The sequence below is a fragment of the Dicentrarchus labrax genome, unplaced genomic scaffold (assembly GCF_905237075.1).
Source record: "Dicentrarchus labrax unplaced genomic scaffold, dlabrax2021, whole genome shotgun sequence".
In the NCBI taxonomy this organism is placed as follows: Eukaryota; Metazoa; Chordata; class Actinopteri; family Moronidae; genus Dicentrarchus; species Dicentrarchus labrax.
Genome location: NW_026136713.1, coordinates 7,671,959 through 7,695,237, shown reverse-complemented (window position 1 = coordinate 7,695,237; position 23,279 = coordinate 7,671,959). Strand labels below are relative to the sequence as shown.

General features: G+C 41.3%; 2 protein-coding genes across 5 annotated transcripts in view; one reads left to right on the top strand and one right to left on the bottom strand.

Annotated features, from left to right (window-relative positions):
• macrod1 (mono-ADP ribosylhydrolase 1) overlaps nucleotides 1-23,279 on the bottom strand; it is a 108,987-nt gene that overhangs the window by 58,005 nt on the left and 27,703 nt on the right. The gene's annotated exons all lie outside the window — the stretch shown is intronic.
• Nucleotides 1-23,279, top strand: part of flrt1b (fibronectin leucine rich transmembrane protein 1b) — a 33,675-nt gene that overhangs the window by 2,661 nt on the left and 7,735 nt on the right. Inside the window, 1 exon segment of the mRNA XM_051421010.1 lies at nucleotides 21,831-22,897. The gene's annotated coding sequence lies outside the window, so the exon portion shown is untranslated.

Sequence of the window (23,279 nt, the reverse complement as noted above, 5' to 3'; positions counted from 1 at the left end):
CCCTCTGCTCTCTCTTGCTTCTGCAGCCCTGTGTTGTTAACAGGTGGAGCTCTTGCATGCATATCACACACACAGCCCCTCCCCTCCACCTGTGAACAAACCTCCACAGTGGTTTGACTGAATTGTCTCAGATTCTGTATACACTCAGTAAATCCTAATATGGATACTTACTGTATGCCAGTGCAGTGTCTGTGTAAGTATCACAACAACAACACAATAGCAGGTGATCAGCCTGTTGCAACACTGTCTCAGAGCTTGTTTCGCTCGTTTTGTATTCAAGCTGTATCACGACTTACATTGCCGTGGTGACGCAACACAGTCACAGGCTCAGCTGACCAGATGTCACCCAGATGTTCGATAGGTTAGCTCTCCTTTAACAACGTAACAGGTAATATTGGATAAAGGATTTGTCTGACATCTGCTTTCATCTGCAAGAGCGTGCAAATACACACATGAAAACTGTGACCAAGGCTCTATATTGGCCTTCTGTGGTCTGATTAGTTTAGCAATCAGAGTTCCTTGTGGTGTTTGGTCAGTAAACACAAAATAACCACAGAGTTTTACTTTTTAATCACCAGTGGAAGTGTTTCACTGTTTAATATAGAGGATGATATATTAAAAAAACACCCCTATCTACAGCCAGTGTTTGGTTTGTCCCTTCTGGGCTACTGTAGAAACATGGCGGACTCCACGGAAGGCGACCTGTGGCGACTGTAGATAAAATACTTCGGTAACAAAAACACAACGATTATTACATTCAAGTGATTTTACAATAATGAAAACATATTAATCCAAATTATATTCCACGTCTGCCAATAGAGACTCTTTTAGACCTTTAGGTATTTACTTTTTTGACCAACTGTTTGTTGCTCGTATTAAATATATAACAATTTCATCATATCAGATCAGTATTTGATGAGTCTCTGAGTCTAATTTATATTCTGCCCATCTGTTAGACACCTGTTTGTTGTAGCTCGTATCTGCACCACTAGACTGTTCTGCTTATCGTTACCGTCGTATGAACGTTTTGCATGTTTCTTGGAATTTGAAGGGTTGTTTTAACCTACTTTTATTTAAGACAATAATTGCCTGCACAGGGCTATTAAGGTGATACCATGAGGAATAACCACACCATAAATTACTGTAATTTACCGCAGATGCACTAATAGCTCCTGAAGGAATATGACTGCTATTCTTCATTAAGGAAACTGTTAAAACAAAATGAAAAATAGTGAACTGATTTCAAAATGATCCCCCATTAAAACAGTACATGCAGTTAGCATCACGATTATACTTTTCATGATGGGGAATAACATTACAATATATTTTAATGCAATACAACAATATCACAATCAATGCACGTAAAAGCGTACTATACCACTGTAGACTCACCTGACACAGTCTACACCTACAACCAACGATTACTGTCATTGTTGATTAATCTGTAGATCATTTTCTCAATTAATCGATTGGTTGTTTGTCTATAAAATGTCAGAAAATTGTTAAAAATGTTTATCACTGATTCTTAAAGTCCCCAAATGTCCTGTTGTGTCCACAACCCAAAGATATTCAGTTTACTGTCATATGAGTAAAGAAACCAGAAAATATTTACATTTAAGCTGGAATCAGAGAATTTTTAGTTAGTTAGTTTTAATCGTTTGCAATTGATTTAAAAGTTGACAACTAATCGTTTTACATTCGAATATACAATTGTTTATCTACAGCGAAGTGTATTTATGTACAAACAAAATATTTCATCTCTCAAATGCTGATTCTGATCGTGACTGTGAGTCGGACTTGGACCACGAGAGTTGCCTGACTTGAATCAGAATAAAACCTGGAAGCCATCACTGGAAGAGCGCCAGAGGGTGCTGGTGGTGCAGTTGCACCCGAGACCAGGGCCCCTAGGGGCCCACACAAGCCCTCTACAGCTGTGCACATCAGATTGTGTATGTGTCTGTGTGTTTGGATGCAGAAAGGGTGTGTCAGTGTTTTGCACCCTGCTCTGCCATGTTGTGCCAGTGAAACCTACATTTAATATTGCTGTGTATGCAGCACCCAAAGGGCTAAGCTGTGGTAACTCTTTTGTGGGAGAACTGCCCAAAGGTAATAAATGCAAATTAATTGTGAGGTATACCTCGAAGGCAAATAAAAATCATTGGTCACTGATTAAAACACATCAGTATCAGTTGAACCAGGGAAGATTCCCAGACATTAGCCGACAGACTCTCAACCCTGAAGGAAGAATCTTGCCTTTGACTCCCCAGTCCTGATACAGTATGATGTCAGAGACAGTATTAGTGTTACACTAGCCTGTATGTTATAATTAAAACTCAAACTGAGCCTGACATATAGCCGGCTCTAGAGCCAACCTTCTTTTCTACAGTCCTGCCAAGTGTGAGAAACCTTTTTCCTTCCTTCCCTCAAGGACTGAAATCCACTCATTTTCCATCTAAAAGGCCCCCAAACTGACTGGATGTAGGCGGCCCCAGAGCACCATACAGTCTGTGGCGCTTTGTGTGTGTGTGTGTGTGTGTGTGTGTGTGTGTGTGTGTGTGTGTGTGTGCACCTGTCAGTCTAATGCTTGGTGAGTTGTCGGTAATTGCTGGACCGTGGCGACCTGCTGAACCCCTGTAACGGAGCTCAGAGAGCCACTGTAAAGAGTACCCCCCCCAACACACACACACACACACACACACACGCACACAAAACAACACAGCGCGCAGCCTCGGCGCAAGACGAAGAAGAAGAAGAAGAAGAAGAGAAGGAGGAGGGTAGTACGTGCGCTGGAGGCGACACCTGTCAAGCCGTTACTAAACACAGTTGGTTTATTTTAAAAGACTGAGGCGCCCTGAAGACTTGGGGGATAAACCGAGGTGGAAATAGAGATTAGTCGCACCTATTGCCGCTGTTTTGCGCTCAGGGAGAGACACGGAGCCCTCTGAGGAGAGAGAAAAAAGGGAGTATGTAGCATTAACGTTATGACAAGACGTCTTCTGGAGTTGAAGTGGTGAAGTTGACGCAGGTTAGATGTCGGCTGAGGGGAGCTAAATGACAGCGAGAACCGGGAGCAAAGAGAGACACAGAAAAAACGTGACTTTATCCGAGGTTAGTCTCTCTCTCTCTCTCTCTCTCTCTCTCTCACTCACACACACACACACACACACACACACACACACACACACACACACACACACTCACTCGCTACAAACACATTAACCCACAGTAGAGCCCAGAGTGAAACAACAGGGTGGGAGATAACTAGTGCACATCGCGGAGCTCCGGTGCGGGCAGAGACCGACGCGTCCTCCTCCTCCTCCCCCCACCACCACCAGCTCCTGCGCGGCGCGTTCGCCCGTCTGTAGAGGCTGTTGACCGGGACTTAACGGACCCGAACAAAAAACACATCTATTAAGTTGAGGGGATGGTTTTGACAAGGATGCCTTGAGGGACGCGAGCAGGAGAGAAGGCGGAGAATGGATAACAAAGGTATGATCTGTTTGGGGCTGATGACTGTGCATGAATTGGTGTAGAAAGAGGGTGAGCGGTTCATTCGGGTTAGTGTGAAGGGGGCTGTCAGGCTCTTATATTGCTCATGGTGCTGCCAGGTTTGATGCTAACAGGCTTCTTTTAAAATTTGCATGTGTGCGCGCTTGTTTTGTATGGATGTGTGTTAATTTGTGCAGCTACCTGCTGGACCCCCCCCCACCTAAAATAAATAATAAAAAGTCAGATTTAAACAGCAGGGCTTCAGAGAGTTACAGGCAGAGGGAGATTAAAGTGAGAGATTATACTTTGTAAAGAGACAGAATTCCCACTTGCATGTTTTCTCTCATCTCTCCCATCGCTCTTTCCTGCTCCCTCCCTTTATCCCTCATGCGAGCAATAGTGCTTGTGTGTTTTTCATCTGTGTATAATTGCATTCGGTGTGTGTTTGCATTTGTCAGAAAGGGCCAAGAAGACTGTCGTCCCCCCCACCACCCCCCTAGTGTATGCCCACACATAAGGGCCTATGCTTTGATGCTCCGTGAGGTTCAGGACACCAACCAGACTAAGAACACACAAACAAAATGTTGCGTCATCCAGCTCATTTCGGCATCTCTCACTGGATGTAAACACAAACATACATCTGCACACACACACACACACACACACACACACACACACACACACACACCGCACAGGATCAGCAGTCATACGGGGCCATATTGAGACAGCAGATTAGAATGAGATTCTCGGGGCCAAAGTGGTACAGAACATGGGATTAAAGAAGAAAGGCAGGGATGGATGGATGGAGTGATGAACAGAGAACAAGGGAACAGTTAGAGTCAAGAGACCAAAAGGGGGGCAAGAGAGAAAAAGAGAGAGAGCAGCACAGAACATGAGATTAAAGTGTAATGTCCTAGAGAGGGAGAGAGAAAGAGAGAAACCAGGGCAAGTCATGCAGTTAGAGGGAACTGCACATTGGCAGAATGTGGAGAGAATAAAGAAGAGGAGAAGGCTGCAGACACTCTTTCTCTATCGCCTCCCTTTTGATCTCCTCTTATTCACCCATCCGACAGCCGGAGAGGAGCGCTGCTTATATAACTCTCCATTTTAAACACAATAAATCAAGAAAGGGTTGAAAGAAAGAAAAAACACACAATAGGAATCTTACAGATTGTTAAATTGCCCAACAATATTAAAAAATAAAACCTGGGCACAGAGATGTTTCCAGTCAACCAGACATCAGTATTGTCTCTGTGCCTGAATGGCAGTATTTTTCATTTCCTGCAATCTGTTACAGGCATCATTCATCCGAACAATGGGCCCTGGCTGCCTACACCTCAGGAGTGAACTGTTTAAATTCTCAGCGCCTGTGTAAAGCTCGGTTGACCAAGCTTTTGTTCAGTTTTTTAACAGCATGTGTGTTAAAAGACATGTTCGTGTATTCAGCCCAACATGTGGTCCTTCATTTAACTCAAAGAATTAACAATTTAATCTCATCTTTTAAGCAGCTTTAGTCTTCATGTATAAGTATTGCTGACTGAGTTGTGCAATCAGGTGGCTGAATCCAATATGAAGCCAATATCTGACTAATAAAAGGGGCCTTATCGAGAATTACCACCGTATTAAAATGTGATCCAAGAGCTTCTTTTAAACAACAAATACGGTTTTAGATCTTAGAGTACAAGCCCCCAAAGCAAATAGCTGCATTTATTTTATACTGTTCTGTAGAGGGACTAGACTGATTCTCTGTGTAGAATTTATAATACTGAGGCTCAATACTGAACCTGTGCTGACTGTGTAAAGTGGCATAGATGGATAAAGCTGATGAGATTTACACTTAATTTTTAACACCGCATTGGGAAAAAAATCCTTGTTTGGTCTTGTTTTGACATATGTTTGATTCTTAAATGTGCAACTCCAGATTTTTTGGCCTCCTACGAGCAGCGCAACAAGCTGGAAACAGACCACTGACACATTATCTCCGTATAAAATTGATGAGATAAACGTGTTAGTAAACACGTCTCCTATTCCAAACCCCACAGACAAAGGGTAACATTAGCATTTATTTGGTTTCTGGAAATCTGGTGGATGTAAATCCAATATCCACCCTCCTTTTAGCTCTATTTTGGCTTTTTTTTGTGGAAAATAGTCAAGTAATGGGCTGTAAAACCAAAACAATGAGCTGAAAGAGGCTAAAGCCAAAGGTAAATTCAGATTTGTGTGATGATTTTATATGTGCAGTTTTATTAGTGCAGCTTGATGTATATAGAACTTTCTTGCTCTCTTTCTTTCTGAATTTATTCCATATGTTATGTATAATGTAAAAACCCCTGTAGTATCCCCTTAGGGGTTAAAACTACCCCCAGTTTTCTTTAGTAGTGAGGGCATTTTTCCCTAGTGGCGGTTTGTTCAGTTTACCAGTGAGCGATTGCACGTAGTGGTGAGCAGTGTTTAAGGCACTGGGTCAGTGCCCTGTGGCAGAACAGCAGGTGTCAAGAGGAAGAGATGACTCTGCTTCACCTATCTAAGCAGTAGATCTGCTGTCCTGAGGCTACTGACCTTATCTAATGCACCTACCTGAATAATCTCCTATCTAACTATTAATTCATTATTTCACTAAATCTTACCTTCGCCATCTATATAACAACATACTGCTGCTTACATGTATAAAAAAATTAGGGATTGATTTACATCACTGTCAAAGATTGTCCTCAGCTTTGTTTTCACGCCTACAGTCATCACATTCAGCATTAATGTTTCACTGCAAAATGTAAATAATTCAGCAGTGTGAAACCAGCACTGGACTGTTACTAAGCATATCAATGCTTGTCGACTTTGGCAGGCTGTTAACATTTCCTTTTATTAATGATTAAATATTGGAATTGGTACCCATCCAAATCAATATATGATTGTAACAAATGGAAGCTGTCCATGCTGCCCTTGACTGGCTTGTGGCAGGTGTGAATGTAAATGGTCCACTGACCAGTCGAACCAGATTAGATTGTGCTTTATTGATCAGCAAGAGAGGAAATTGTCATCTTTATGGTCATGACATACATCGCAAAAACAAATTTAGAATGTGTAGCATAGAGCCTAATAATGAACTACAACAAGTATATGTGAAGGTAGTCTGTGGCTTAAAAAACATTTTATTCCCTTCTTGGAAGAACAAATCAAAAGAACGGGGGGGGGAGGGGAGAGCCTGCTATATATACGAGTCGCCAAATATACCTGCGCATTAATGTTTCCAGGCACCACACCCTATTAAAGCCTTTGTGTGGGAAACACTGCACTTGTAGCCAGATTTAGAGTTTAACCCGCCCCCGAAACAATGATTTCATAACCGTGTCCTGAACAGCTTTACAGAGACTGAGACAGCACCCTGGATGATTTACTGAGGATTACGGCACATTTTCTCATCTTTAACAGATACTAGTGGAACATAAAACTCATTTAGATTCAAACAGTCAAACTGACAAGGGTTTAATCTATACACAGTCAACTCAACAATCCAACCTAACAGGTGCACTGCCCCACATCATAAACAGATGTCCATTAGAAAATGCAGCTCTATTCCTTATACAACTGAAAGAAACTCATAATGTAAATGGAGGATCAGCAGGCTGAGGCACATCCTGTGTGCTCTTAATATGTCATGGGTCTCTGATCATATCTGTCACACTATATAAATAGAAAAAGCCTAATTGAAAATGTAAGGAAGAAACAATCCTATTTGAAAAAGGACATATGTCCCTTTATACCTGGTATTAACATGTGATCTGTATCTGGATAATGACATCCAATCCATGAGCCTTTGCATTAACACCTGGTGTTAATAGGCATTCTCGTTATATTGATTCTGCCTTCATTGTGATTGGATCTCAATACCAATGCCACACTCAATGCCAATTAGTTAGGCAGGACTGCTGAACTCATCAACAAACTTGGTGTGACACACGTAAAGGAAAGCAATGCTATGGACAGGTGTCATTCATTTAAATCACTTTTTGCAAGGGAAGACTTGCTAGCTACTGCTACTACTTGTAGCTTTTGCTAGGCTTGCTTGAGCTGGTTCGGCAATCTTTCAACTTGTAATGTTTTGCCTAAAGTGGCTATAAGTCATATGTTTATAATAACACTGTATCAAATGTGTGAAAGTGGTCACTCGTAGTGAGAAACCTACAGAGATCATCACCTGTATCTGCAGCTCCCCTCAGCATTAAAGAGTTTCAGCTCATTGTTTTGCTGTCAAACAGCAATTTTACTGTTTTGGTTCACTCTCACAGCTCTCATAGCATCATTTTCGGCAGCAGCAGGCAGCTGTTTTTAACATAAAAGCTCTTAGAAACCCACTGTACACTACCTGCTCAGCACCAAACAGCAAACAGACCCAGTTAGCAACTAGCTTGTGGAGAATGTATAGCTCAAAGACAAAAAAGAAATAAAGGAGAGTGAATATTCTGCATTTACATCGCACATTTTTGCCCATTCAGAGAGGATATCTAGATACATATTGTATGGTAATGCCAGGTGTAATTGCCCACAATGGCCTAATAAGAATAGAGAGATGTATGTTAAACATGCAATAAAGTTTATATAATGTATTTATTATGCATACCAATAGCTTACAAACCCATAAACAAACAAATAAGATTAATTCATATGTAGAATTTCTTTAAAGAATAAAGTCCACTTTTCCTTTTTGATTTTCCTCTTTTCTTGAAAGGCAAAACAATCTGTAGAGCTCAAGATAAGAAGCCAAACATGTCTTTAGACAACATTTCAAAATTGATTATGTAGGTCTAGCTATTGTCTTATGCCTTATGCAATCTATTGTAGGAGGCAGTATGGCTCAGAAACAAACTGTGCTTTTATATAATTGAGGTTATGCCATGTTTTGGCTGAGACAGTCCCAAAAAGACATAATAAATACGAACCCCAGAAAACCTGAAATAAATATATCCCACAGTAGATGCCAGATAAGAACATTAGAGAGATGCATTACACAAGGGAAGGTTTTAACAATTTAGGAGGCTTTCTGACACACAGGCATGAACGTACACACACAAAAAAAACACAATGGCCTTGCATTTGGCTGTTAAATTGCATTATGGCGTTGTGTCCGAATATGTGTGTGTGTGTGTGTGTGTGTGTGTGTGTGTGTGTGTGTGTGTGTGTGTGTGTGTGTGTGTCAGTCCATTTGTTGGAGCAGTGCAATGGGAGTGTGGGAGATGAAGGCAGGTCGAAGAGAGTAGGAGTCACGCAGAGAGAAGTTCAGAGATGAGCTTTTGTTTGAGCAGCGGGGATGACTTCAGAGCGCCTGTACTGTTCCCTTACCTGCCTTTAAACCAACTACAGACACCCCCAGAAATACTGGAACCTTTGATTAAATAGCACAAGTTAAAATGAGCTAAATAACTGTAAAAACAAGAAATAAGCTGCGTTTTATTCCATTAAAATTGAGGATATTATCCTTGTGCAAAAAGAAAGCTCTAAATAATGCACTGCTTTCACCTCTAGAAAGACAACACAGTACAGTTATCACTAGCACCTCACACATTACACACATTAACTGTTGTCATTATGCTTTTATGCTGCAGGTTTAATTAAGATAATTACAAATTATTAGTCGTAATCAGTGGTAGCTGAGATCTCTGACAAACTGTGGGTGTTACTGTGGAGAATGTGTCAAAAATAGATGCATGAAAGTTTGTAGAAAGGATAAACCCAGTGGTGAAAGGAAAGCAAAAACCAAAGATGTGATCATCTGTATGAGGAGTCCATTTGATGCAAAGAGTGATTTCCTTTTGATCCTCTATGGATCAAAGGCTGAGAAAGCTAATGGAGAGGGACAGGTATGAAAGTATTAATGAATAAATCAGGATCTATGGCCAGAGGTTACTGATTATTTTGGGAATAAAGAGCCATTCATCATCTAATTTTTGAACGTGGAGGTTTTATGTTGTGTTACATTTGTCCCTTTTAGTATTTTTGTAAATACTCAGAATGTGAAACAAGTATAAATTCATTCCCTCAACAATAAGAGTTTAGGATTGGTAGAATTGTATTTGACGTGGCCGACTCTTTTTGCAGGCCCATAATTTAAATATTAGAAGACCCAGAACCCAGAAGATTTGTAATGGCATCAGTGTGTGTTGTCTACATTTTCCAGTTTTGTATGACTTGCACCACAGTTCACATCTGTTGCAGCAGTGTGAGTGTGTTCCCTGCAGCAAAAATTAGTGCTGCAATGACATGTGGTGCATGTAATTAATTTGGAACTTCTGTGTTTTTAAAAAAGCTCAATTTTAAATTTTGGGACTTGCACCAACTGTGCGCCTTTGCTGGCAATGTTTTCCTGTCTTAGCCCACTGCTTAATGACAGACAGTGGGTGTTCAAATGTAATGTGTCTTATTTAAAAGCTAATAAGTAGATGTAGTGTCTAATGTCTTCCTACTACATGATTGTTGATATATGTTGCAAAGCTCTTTCTTTGTTTTATAGTGTAGTTGACTAGATATTATGGGGCTTTTCTGATATCTGTTGTCATTTTGTAGTTGCCTGCGCTTCTTGGTGAATGTTCAAATGTCTTCACAGTCGGTTAACTACTATGGCAGGAAAACAACTGTTTTGGGCAGCTAAAACCTGCATGAAAACTGAAATTCCTAAATTTGGACCAAAACAAGCATCTCAGAGGAACCAAATGCCAAATTACCACCAACTACCATGGCAACAAAGAGTGAAAAGCAACTATAACACTAAGCACACTATCAGAGATGATCAAAGAACAAAATAAACATTCACACAAGCCAGCTACCGAGCAGTGCTACATTCTCTGCAAAGAATGACAAGATGGTACTTGATTGTGAGGTCGACTGGCAGGAATATGTTTGACCTGATGTATTGAATTCCAATAGATCTCTCTGGTATGCAGGGATCGTGCTTGACTCTATGCTTGAATAAGCTATGATAATTACCCTATAGCCTTTTCTAGAGTGTGCTCATTGTCACTTTATAATGAGGAACAAAGGTAAACACAGCCAAAACAGAACAACTGCTGACTGACAGACTGGCAGGAGTCACATCAGTGTTAGTTCACTCACTTTACACAGCAACAGCACATTTCACACAATTCACAAAAGTTTTTTTTTCCCCATTTCTTTTTTTAAAAGTTTAGCTCCAGTGAATTTTTTTTCTTTTCTTCCAGAGATAATAATGAAATGGAGAGTGACAGGAAATAATAGAGAGGGAGAGATAAAGTGTTGGTGGGTTAGAGGTAACAAAGCTTGTCAGCTGGATCCCAACCTTCAGTACCGTGCCTTAGCCTGCCACCAGGAGGCCACACATACTTCACATCCTATTGGATTCAAAATGACTTGTTTCGTCTGTCATCACCAGCGCGCGCACACACACACACACACACACACACACACACACACACACACACACACACACACACACACACACACACACACACACACACACACACACACACACACACACACACACACACACACACACACACACACACACACACACACACACAAAGACTCCAGGGATTCTGCTCCAAAGGCATAAGTGCTAAGTTCAACCTAGCGAGAGTTATTGTGACCTATCTAAGAGTGCCTTCTGGTGGACTGTTGTGTATGTGTGTATTAGTGTGTGTAAGGGTGTCCGGCCCGTAAATTGCCTGTCTGTAGATACTTCCTGTGCATACCTCATTCTGAGCAAGACACAGAGAGCAAGAGAGAGTGTAAATGCTTTGAGCTGGAAAAACCCTCAATCATATTTAATGGGATTATTTATCCACATACTGTCATGAGACGAGGTGTATGCATGCTGGGCTGTGTGTGGAAATGTGTGTTTTGCTGAGAGATGGGGTATATCATAGCATCTCCTGGCACATAATATTGCAGGTAGATGGGTGCATAGTTTTTTTTTTTTGTGCAGATAAATTTAATGCATTCCTCCTGTACTGATAGAGAACAGTGTTAGACTGATATAACAGGCTAATATTAAAGCTGTTTATGTTTCATTCAGACATTGGCCAGGTCACACCGTCCACTGCTGATGTGATAGAGGCTCCTCTCTTACTGCAGCTACTGAATATGTTTTTATGAATATTATTTCTTTATCACATATGGCTAAGCAGAGAAATCATTCCAGCATGGTGTGGGAGGATTTTACTCACAGCTTCAGGGGTGTCAGTCTGTAAAACCTGCAATGAAACCTGCCTCACCCTGCCTTAAGGAGCTGCCAACCCACCTAAAAGCTTTCATCTGCGAGGGTTTCACTGGCTTTTCAGCGTCCCATGGTCTAATTGCCGTTGCAGAAGGCTTTTCTATCCTGCCAAGATTAACATGCTGGGAGAAACAGTGAATCATTTCGAATCTGAGTTTCTGTTTGCCATTAAAATGGTCAAATTTTAATTGAAAGATGTGGAATTTTTCGTTAGCAACCGCTTCAGTCAGAAAATATGAATACTCATCATTAAACCTGCATATTTGTCTAACCCTAATTGGAGGTGAAGCGAGTGGGTGAAGTAGCTGGACTGAAGCTCGCATCGATGTGAATATTTTGTCAGCACCCAAGGCCGCAGCCCTCAGAGAGCCCCCAGAGAGATAATACAGTTTATTTACCGCTTATGCATAAAAATCTCTGTGCTGTCTCTGTAGCCCACAGTGTGAGGTCTGACTGTTTTAATTATTAGCTGCTGTGTTTAAAATGAAGCCGCCAGCATTTTCATTATTCGCACCATATTTATGCAAAACACCTTCACTCTGGATGTCGTATGTGTGTTTCCGGGCGTGTGTGTGTGCGTGTGCGTGTCCACTCATCTCTGCTTCCTCCACCCTTGTTTCTTATTTTCTCATGACTAACTCTGCCTCTTTCTCTCTCATCCTCGCTCCTGTCCTGTCTTTTCACCTCCTCCCCTCCACTCTTTAGTCAGTCACCACCTCCTCCTACTATTCCTCTACTGCTCTCTTTTCCTCTCTCCAGCAGCGCTCTCTCTCAAAGTCTCGTTTACTCCCTCCTCTGCTGTTCATTCCCTCTTTGGAAACCGGCTTCCTCCAGGGCAAAAACTCTACAGCTCACTTTGTCTCCCTGTCCGCCTCCATCTATGCTCCCCTCCTTCCATCTTTTTTCTTTATCCTCTCTCTTTCACTCATTTCACTCTTTTTCACAACACAATAGGTTTCAGGACTCATCTATTGAAAATTCCCATTTGCACTGTTTGCCTCTCAGTGGCTTGCTCTCATCTTATCACTGCTGGAGTTTTGTCCTGGCTACTGTTCAGAGGAAGCAGAGGAGGAGACGTAGAGGGAAAGAAAGAAAACAAAGCGAGGAAGATTGCCACCACACACGTACGCAAACAGATATGGGTAGCAGGAAAGGTTTTAATGTAAAAAGTTCATCTTTGATTTTTATGCTTTGCCAACAATCCCTCTACTACATCAGAACTGAACTGAAATAAAAAGAGCCTACATGTCATTATATTATATAACTATATTAACACTGATAGCAATAGAACATTTCCTCAATAAGAAAATGAGAAACTTCGATACATTGCTTGACAACGTACTAATAACCTAATCCCGACACAGAAGCTACTTTTGATGTATATCAAAAATCAAATAGTTGGATGGAAAGGCGAGTGCTCCTTCTTAGGAAACAAAGGAACAGAAAGCGACAACTCTACAGTCTCAACAACCTGAAACGTAAAGAGCTGTCGTGGATAAAAGAGGTAACAAGACATCTGTGGAGTGACAGTACTTTGGCTACTTAAAGTGGATGAGACAGTCCCAAATTGGGCAAGGCTAACATTACTTGAAGTTTGACACAAAACACATGTATACTGTTAACAAAGTTGAAAAGCTGTTCCACAAAGAGGGGAAATGGCACAAAAATCACCTGAAGCATTGCCATCTAATAGTGCATGCAGCGTGCAAGTGCTTGCTCTCCCACCAGTAATTAGACCCATCACCAGAACAAGTAGCGAGGCTCTCTGAGGAAAAATTCCTGCAACAAAGCGTAACATTACTGCGCTTTCTTCCCTTCTCTCACCCAGCATATGCTGTTGTGGTTCTAATTGCAAAAGACACGGTGCCGATAGGAACCGTTAAAGATGAAGGATTTTAACTGGATTTTGACTGACAAAATTCTGTTTCCTTTTGCATAATTTATTTATTTAAATAGATTTCTGTTTGCAGCTCAGACAACTTGGCCATTTTCCTAAACAGAAATACTGACTTAATATATTTTGTATAATAATAATAATAATAATAATATACACATAATAATATTTAACACAAAGACATGACAAACACAGCCATGGAAAGAATAAATAAAAAGACAAGCGGAAGGGGCCAAGAAATAGAGGAAGACACTAAAAACACTGCAGAGCAACACAGAATCTAAATGGAAAAAGAAGAAAAGTGAATAGAAAAACGAGAAGGTGTTGAACGGGGTACGAATGTTAGAAAAAAAAAAAAAACATGCCAGAAACCTTCTAAATAATCTACACATGCTACTTAACACCTTCCAGCAGTCTGAAGTAGTCGACCTACTGTATAAGCAAATTCAGAGATAATTGACCTCAACACTATTCTGAGTGAGAGGAGAGAGATGGAGGGAAGCAGAAAGAGACAGAAGCAGAGATTGTACCACAGTGTGAACTGCCATAGAGAGTTAGTGGGAGGTAGTGTTGTCACAGTGCATAATGGTGTTGCTATCATTATCACTGGCTAGAAGAACAAAGAACAGAGAGCTGATGTGTTTGTGTGCGTGCGACAGCAAGAAGCAGAGAAATTCGGTGCAAGTTCACGGGTCAAAAGAGCAGCAGAAGTGTGTGTGAGCATGTAAGAGAGGCTGTAAGAGGGTGACTGTGTTTATTTCTGTAAGTGTGGAAAAGATCTGGAGAACTTTGCATGTGTGCGTGAGAGGTGTCCATTTTAGGGTAACGGCTGCTGATGGAGGCTGGTGGCTCACAAACCATCCAGACACAGATCTGCCTCATAAAGCTGATAATACCAAAATGTTACTGACACGTTTGTCTTGACATTTATCAGCGCTGTGACATTTTGTGCATGTGAGCAACAACAAAAAATTCAAGCAATGGTTCACATTCCTGCAGTCACACTTTCAGAGACTTCAGTGCTTAGCTTTAAATGGCAAGAAAAAGAACAACATAGGAAGGACATTTCACTGTGGATTATATTTTACAACCGTAGAAACTTCAAAAAACAGTTTTATCACATGAAAAGGATCAAATACGGGATAAAAGCAATATGAACATCACTGCCACTTATAAGCTTCTGTACTGCTGTACAAGAACTGCACTTTCATCTAGCTAAATATATTTGTTCTATTTCTGAGTGACAGTCAGGGGCGAATTAATACTAAACTACGGGGCTGTTGTGCAGGATTTTTTTTTTTAAATGTCCTGCTCCAAATCTGGATGATGCATGAGGCAGTTAGGCAGTGCGAGTGTCCACGTTTCATCCAAACATATTATCGGGGGCAGCCACCTTGCTTTGCATACAGTCATTGACTTCCAATACTACTACTACTACTACTACTACTACTACTACTACTACTACTACTAGAGGAAGCGTTTGTTGAGCTGGCAGCAGGAATAAGTTAGAAATCATTACAGTGTCCAAAGTATATGGCAAAAAACATTTTATATTTTTCTTATTGACATCAAGTCCCACAAAAGCCCCAAAGCCAAGAAGCCACATTCATCAGTGTCATAGACGTTTACATTCAATTACATTCATTTTGCTGGTGCTTATGTCTAAAATGAGTCCATTCAGCCTTCATAGGAAAAGCTAGATGTCACAAAAAACAGCATGAGCCACACTGTTACACTGGTTGATGGAGGTTGTTTCATTACAATGAACATTGACACTGTTCTTCATTTTGAGTTAATGCCACATGCACCATCCTGCAGCTGTAAATACTCACTAGTGCACCAAATGCGTATTTATCCATGTCTGAAAATAGTCTCCAACCAATGCACTATGTAGTCATGTTTGAGTAATGTTTGCTAAAAACTACAGTGGCCAGCTGTTTTAGGAAATTGCTGAACCTTTTTTAAAAATAAAACTATATATTTGTGCGTTTTCGTATTCCGTTTTTAAAGACTTCTTCCGTAGAAACAAATGGGCTTCGGGCTGAGAGCCGCAGACAGGTTAGGAAGGTCAGAAAGTACTGTGAGATGGACTAACACACTGGTGGTTTTGCTCTTTTCTTTGTAATTTGTTGACAATAAGAAAAATGTAGAAAAACACCAGCCTTGTGCTTTTAATCGTTTGCCCACTGCAACTAATTGATGAGGACTAGAGTAGAAATTAGCAGCAAAAATAAAGCCGACCCCTGGTGTGTGTTACAGCCGAGTGCCTCCCTTTAGATCTTTGCTGCTTATCCCTGCTCTGTTGCTCCCCTCATCTCTCTCCTTCTCTGCCCCACCCTCTCATGCTAAATGGGAGCTGTGTGTTGCCATGTTAGAAAGCTAGTCACATCCCTCTCACTCTTCTTTTTAGCCCCTCTTAGAGTTTCTCCCTCTCTTTTTAATTTCCCACCTCTACCTTTCTCTGTCTATCCTTGACACTCTCTCTCTGTCTTTTTCTCTCCCGCTCTGTTCCCTCCAGCCTTCGCTCTGTCCACGCCGACACCCTCGACTGAGTCCGCCAGAGTCATGGCCTTCAGAGCCTGACAAGAATTCAGTGCCTGCGCCTGTGTGTGCAAGAGTGTGTGTGTATCTGTGTCTTCAAGCATAGATGAAATATGAGCTGTTAAATATGAATGCTGGGTTATGTTCCGATACCATGTAGTCACGTCGCTCATGCATGGAGGAGTAGTAAAAACGTGCGCGCGCATACACACACACGGCGTGGGTTCAGCGTGTATGACAACTAACTGCAGAGCTTCTGTGGTATTATTCTGCATCACATTTGCTATCCATTTGTCTGTGATACTTGCCACACACAGTCACTCACACACACACACAGACACAAACACGCACACATAGAGGCAGGCCCTGGATTCAGGCTTCACTGACTTTAAACCTTGCTCAGGCTGACAGTAATTTCTGCCTCCAAATTACATTCCAATGGCTTCATAAATCTGCTGCCTCCTCCTCTGCCTCTTTCTCTTTCTCCCCGTCTTCCTGCCTCTGCTTCTCTATCTTCCCCTCTTCTCTGCCGTTCTCTTCCTCTCTCCCTTTTACTCCAGCCTCACTTCATTTTTCCTGTATAAACCTCCACCCTCCTCCTTTTCCTCTCCGCCTCTATTTCACCATCTCTCATTCTCTCTTCTTCTCTTCCTCTCTTCACCCCCCCATCACTTGTTTTCTCGTTTCCCCACACTCCTTCTCTCTGGTGCTGGCTCAGTAAATGAGAAACAGGGAGGCAGAGATGGGGAGGTTACGTGTGCGGGGTAGTTAAACAGTCACACACACACACACACACACACACACACACACACACACACACACACACACACACACACACACATAAATCCATACAGATACATATGCACACCTACACAAACACAGATGTACACAAACACACACACACTCACAGATGTGCTCACATGCACATAGTACACACATGAGTACACATTCACAGTCAAACGCCATAAACAGCACATTACTCTTTGATTGAAAGACAAGCATTTGTGCTGCCATATATTTGCCGTGCCTCTAAATTGACTTCTGCGTGCACACAGACATACACACACATCAGCGTGCATACACGTGTGCACACACAAGGCCATTTTAATGAGAGTGTTCATTTTACAGATAGTGCCTCTAGGTGAAATAATTGCCAATGTTGGGCCCTGATGGCTGGCCCAAGTGTTCTCAGGCCAGTTGTCTTTATGGGCCATGGCGGGCCACGAACACACCCCTCATCTCCCTTGCTGCCACTTTAACTGCTGCTCTGCTGTAGCCAACACACACGCCCGATGAAGACATGGGCATAATATGCATAAGCACACAATGTAGACACCAACTTACGCATCAATACTAAGCGCACACACGCTGAGGCAGAGGCCAGCAGAGAACAATAGGGCCGTCTGACAATGGGCCTCAGAGGAATTCTCTCCTCCATATTAATATTCAGCAGAGTGGATGTAGAGAGAGTGTGTGTCAGCAGGGACGCATGCTCATCAACCTCGCTAACACTGGGGTTAGGCAGCCACATGATTACAAAGTACTCAGACTTTGGTCCCCAGCCCCATAACTATTAATCCCTAGCTCCTACTCCCTCACTTCCTATCTCCTAGCTCCCTACAGTGCACAGAGCAAGCACACTGCCAAGTATCACAGCTGTCACTTTTCTTTGCTTTCCATTTTCTGAATGATCCCGAACAGCCTGATGGAGCAAAGGGTGGATGGAAATTGAGATTTGATATTGTCAATTTCCTGCTGGCTCCCACTGCAATGTTTCAAATGTGTGAAGGTGCAGCTGGAAGGTCATCTGGAGGAGAACTTGCAAAAGCAGAACCTTTCATTATTCCCAAGCAAAAACACCCAAGCATGCATTCTTGGCTTGTTTTTTTCTTTAACTAGAGACTTTGCAGTCCTTCTTGATCTCATTCCCATCATTTCCACTTGTATTACCTCACGTAAGAAAAGGCGTTCGCCAGTAAACACACCTGTAGTACCAGAATCTCCTCTGTATATCTTACCTCCATCTGTGAATCCTACAAGGTGACTACTAACAACGCACATGTAAACATTCTGGCCATATTTCTGTACATATGTTACCTCCATCTGGAAACCTGTAAGAACATGAATTGCTTACAGCACATATTTACACATCTGCACACTTTTCTCTAACAGATGCGTTGCATAACAAAAAAAAGTCTCCACCACATAACCAGTGTTCCTGGTTAAAATTGAGCCTTCAGTAGCCCTGAGCTCAGATGCTAATGCCCTGAGTTTATATGTTTTTATTTCTATAGATTTGTTCTCAGTTTATTCAGTTGTGTTATCACCAGCTTTCTCTATTGGCCCTCTCATAAAGCAAAGGGAAAAAATGCTAATACCTAATCGTTATTGCACAAAGGAAAGAGGAAAACAAACCAGCAAGAGCATTTGGACTGCACAGAAGCCACAGTGAAAGTCACATACTGTGGCGTGCCTGTAGGCTACACAGTTGTCATTGACTGGCTCACAAGAGCAGTGATTTCTGTCCCCCCTGAGGAATGAGACGTTCTCTGTGCTCTCTGTTATGCAGGGAAAAAAATAAGTACAACAAAAAAGACGCACAGTGAAGGGTCAGTTGGAAATGTTTTTGACCTCAACACTATATGGGCCGCCTGCCTAAAGTTTGGGGACTGCTCTCTATTACTGCTTCTGCTCCTCACTAGTGGTGTGAGAGTTATGAGGAAGAAGAAAGTGATGAGAGAGGAAATGCAGGAATTGCTGTGTAGTAAAAAAAAAAAAAAAGAAAGAAAAAAGTGACATACACAGCGTTTTTAATTATATTTTATTTTCATTTTATTTTCAAATAAATTGACTGTGATTTGAGTCTGAGCCTGAGATTTAATATAAATACAAGAAATAAACTTTGACAAGTGTACATCAACACTTGTCTATTCTAGGGCTGCAGCTAATGATTATTTTAGCCTTGATTAATCAATCTTATTAAATGGACTGAAAAATGCCAGTCATAGTTTGTTAAGCTGACTCATTTAAATTGCTTGTTTTGTCCGAAACGCAAATATTTTCAAATTGCTATAATAGAAGACTAATAAAAGCAACAACTATTTCATTTCAGAAGATGGAACCATTTAATTTTTGGCATTTGGTTTAATATAATGACTTTTGTCATTTTGTGTCATTCTACTAATTGATTTATGGACCAAACTTAACAGCTCTAGTATATTCTCATCTTTTGTATTCATCTTAAATAAACATAACTGGCATGAAAAACAGGGAATCAACATCTTTAATTTCTTTTTTTTAAATTTTATAGCTTGATATTAGAGACCAAATACAACTTCATATCAAACAGTTGTTGTCCTCACAGTGGCACAGATTAAAGTGTTTCTGCCGTCTGAAAATATAAAAAAGGCGACAACTATAAAGAGAGCTCAAAGCTCTTTGTGATCCAGTGAAAGACAGCTGGCTCCCAGGTCAAGGTGTATTCATTCACATTTCAAAGGTTTTGTGAAAATCTCATTCTTGGAGGTTAACTGGTGTATTCAGGTGGGAAAATGTTGGCTATTTATATGAGATATCTCCCTTAAAAAGTGGTACAATTGGTTCAACAGTGTACTGAAATACAGTTAAGAATAACAGAAGTCAGTAACCTTTGTCAAACATAATTTTCAGATCCTCCACTCTCCTAAATGACGAGAGTCTAGCTTTTGCCTCTCTGGCTTGATACACGCTGCCTAATGCTCCCTATTTCCTCCGTCTCCCATCACACTCCCCCTAGCTAGGCTTGCTTCTGAAAATCCATCACAAAAAGTTTTAAGGACAGCCTCAACATTATACAGATAGAGCTTCACATATTGATGTCTAATGGGCAATGGCAGTGAGCTGTGGAAATGCTGCCGATGTTCAATATTCACATCTTGTCCAATGCAGGCAGACATTTTGCCTGCGGTAGGCAAAGATTAGTGCAGAGTGTAAGGGTAGTTTTGGACCAGACACTGCAACCAATTAAGGGGACTTGTTTTAGAACGACAGTTAGTGTTATTAAAGGTGACATCTGCTGTTAATACATGACTGATGACATCCAATTAAAAGTCTTCATTTGAATTATGATTTGACTTCAGAGCCACTTTAAAGCCCTGGTTTCCAAAATACTAACGCGAGAGGATTTAATTATTTTGAAGTAGTAGACATTAATCAATGAATTAGAAATGGATGGAATAGAAAGGGTATAGAGCACCAAACATAAAGCTCTGTACACATCTAGACTTTCCTTGAATAGACCATTATCTCATTTCTCCTTAAATGCCAATCACAAAGTCAACTCGTTCTACAAACAATATCTGTTTAGCATTCTGTCCCATCTTGAGCTGTATTCATTACACGTGTTAGCCGCACTGTGCACATATAAATCAGTTTACTATGCCACAAACTGGATATCAGTCTGGAGCTGTTTTATAAAAAAGGACAACATATCTCACCACATACTGCGCAACTTCATCCCACACCAACCACCTAACTACCCAAATAAACTGCACACACACATTCCTTTCCATTTGTGGAAGCAGTTAAAACACCAAACCTAAAATACAGACGCACAGACACTAACACCCTGAGTTGAGGATGTATGGTGCACAACTTAAACACATTTAAATACACTTTACACACCCAAACATAAGCTTGTTGACCAACTGCTTCTCAGCTACAGCATGTGTCCTTTGAAAATGAAAATGAGGACGGCTTTATTTGTCTCTATTTGTGTTTAAGCAAACTGCATGATAATTTCCCAGTTGGCTATGTAGTCTACTTATTCTGGGATGAAGTGAACAGGCGAGTGTGAGCAGCAGAGCAGTTAATGGCCTTGATGAATCTGTCTCTGTACACTCAGTATGCCTGATGAAAACCTTACATTTCTAAAGCCAGTGTTCACTTGGGGGTTCGATTCTACACACAAGATACAGGCACTTAGCGCGTGGTGGTTAATGAAAGCTCCAAAGCTTTGTGTGATGAAGAAAAAAACAGATATAAAACATGGAGTTACCTTAATGGGAGGTTTGTGTCCGCTGGGAGCTTAGTGTTGCGCATATGCAGCATTGACCTTCAGGAAGTATTTTCACGAGGTACTTAATTTTAAAAGGTATAACCGTTCTGATGGGGATAATTATTTAGCCCGTAGCTTTTAGTATTCCATATTGTGCCAACGTCGAAACCCAAAATTACATCTTGAAGTCGCTTAAAGAAAGCTGGTATAAAAAAAATTATGACAGGGAAGCATTTTGTTTATGCAGCCCCTTAAAAGCAACTTAATTTTTATTTATTTTTAGAGTTGTAAGCTACTGTGCCAACATTTAAATACATTCGGAGTAAAGTATACAAGTTTAAGTTGGAATGATGACACATATGGGAGAACTATTAAGGCAATATTATATTTGTTGCCATTGAACTAGTAAAATTTGGCTTAACTTAATAAGAAAAGCTAAACTAGTTAAAGGGCACAAAACTGAGCTTTTGTTGTGAACTCTTGTTTCATTTCCATTTTATGTGTTTTAAGAAGGATTTTCCACTTTCTAAATTTCTCAAAAAACCTTGTTACCCTAATTCACTGCCAAAAATGAAAATTAAATGTCCAAATGAAAATTAATACTGTATTTGTCTACTGTCTCCTCTCAGGGCGGTGTTCGCTAACACTCAGCAAGCTGTCCTGCTGAAGCAAACACAAGTCAAGTCTGCCTTGAGGACACTGTCAATTTCTGCTAACCTGTGGGAGAACTTTTCACACTGAGCCACGTGATGGGCCATCACAGCGCCGCTTAAAGCAGACTACATACGGTGCTGCTGTCATCTTGCTTTTCTGCCTCTAAATATAATCTGTGTGAACTGAAAAGGAAATGATCAAACAATTAACAAAGGAGAGTTGAAGCTGAAACTGAGAGGGAAGGAGAAAGAAGCCCGAGCGGAGACTCTTACAGGCTGCACTGGGCCAACCTGTCCGTCACAGCCTCAAACGTACTCATTACCATCACTGAACTGTGAAATTAATGTTGTAATAATTGTTATAATACAACCAATAACAGATCATAAGGACTCTTTACTGGATTTTTCTGAGCCGTGGAAATCTCACTTATTCTGTCCTTGCTGCTCATTAATTAAATCCACTACCTGGTTATTCAACGTGAGTGTAGAACGGCACAGTACTATTTTTGAATGACCCGCTGCTTGCATGAGTATCCAGGATTGCTTTTGACTTCGAAGAAGGACCCTTGAGCCCCTCAACCATCTTCTGACTGTCTGCCCAACTATAGCATTTGGGTGTGGAGCGCTGGTTTTTAGAATTAGGCCTCTGGACGCATGTTGAAGATGACTTGAGTTGGCAGGCCTAAAACCCCTTACCCCAGAGAGAGAAAGAGCTTGGTAGTACGACACGCACACAACACACAAATGTGGGTGCCGAGGCGGCTTTGAGCCATGCTGGTGTTGCTACTTGCGGAGCCCTGGAGTACAGGCTATCACCATCCCTATCATCATTCACCCAAGCTGAGGAAGATTCAACGGCCCCAAGGAGCGAGGCTACGCTTCTGAACGACTCAAAGAAGACTGGGAGACTGCGCTAACACACAGAGAGATCCACAGCTACATCCTCAATCACACAGATAGACACACTAATACTTCTCTCCACAAAATCCTGATACAGGAAAACCAAAGCTGCGGCGGACGTGAAAAGCACAGAGACTAAGAAGGTTAGCAAGCCCCATACAATCACATCCTGGGTCGCTCAGACCTTTTACACACACGCTTTCTCTCTGCGTTCACCGCAACGAAGAACAGCACTGTTGCATCTTGCTTTCAGCTACATGATTGGAAAAAAATACACATACACACTGCCTGTGCTTCAACAAAGGCTTTTATTTCAGTACATGATTGAAATGTTGGAGAGGGGGGGCACCACAAAGGGAAAGGCAGGCGAATGTACAGGCAAGAAAGCCGAGGCCTAGAGGGAGTAAGAAATAGAAGGGGGGAGAAGAGGTGGGGGGTTGGCTGCATCTAAATGAAAAAAATAAACTAAGTTGCCATGGAGGAGAAGAGAGAGGAGGTCTGGGCAGGAGGACTGAAGCAGAGCTG